Source organism: Rhinolophus hipposideros (assembly GCF_964194185.1).
Source record: "Rhinolophus hipposideros genome assembly, chromosome: 1".
Taxonomy (NCBI): domain Eukaryota; kingdom Metazoa; phylum Chordata; class Mammalia; order Chiroptera; family Rhinolophidae; genus Rhinolophus; species Rhinolophus hipposideros.
Genome location: NC_138047.1, coordinates 33,520,976 through 33,521,712, shown reverse-complemented (window position 1 = coordinate 33,521,712; position 737 = coordinate 33,520,976).

Here is a 737-nt window from a genome sequence, read left to right as displayed (position 1 = left end):
CTGACAACAAAGTTTGCGAACATGTTGCAATGATGTTGCTAACCTTTTTTGATATCAGAGGGATTATTCATTATGAATTTGTACCAACGGGACAAACAGTTAACCAAGTTTACTATTTGGAAGTGCTGAAAAGGCTGCGTGAAAGTTACACGACCGAAATTTTTCGCCAAGAATTAATGGCTCTTGCATCACGACAATGCACCAGCTCGCAGGGCACTGTCTTTGGGGTAGTTTTTAGCCTGTAAACAAATAACTCTATTGGAACACCCTCCCTACTCACCTAATCTGGCCCCCGATGACTTCTTTCTTTACCTGAAGATAAAAGAAATATTGACAGGGAGACATTTTGATGACATTCAGGACATCAAGGGTAGCATGATGACAGCTCTGATGACCATTCCAGAAAAAGAGTTCCAAAATTGCTTTGAAGGTTGGTGGACTAGGTGCTGGCATTGGTGCACAGCTTCCCAAAGGGAGTACTTCAAAGGTGACCATAGTGATATTCAGCAATGAGGTATGTAGCTTTTTCTAGAATCCGTTCGAGAACTTAATTGTCCGACGTTGTATTATAAAGATCCATGTAGGTTGGTAGAATCTTGTGGTGGAAATATAAAGCATTTTTCTTCTGGATGTTTCCATGTTTCAATAAAATAAGAATAAAGTCGTCAATTAACAGTGAGAAATAAGGAAGGAATATTGGAGATTTGAGCAATGAAGAAATGTTTTAACATAATCAT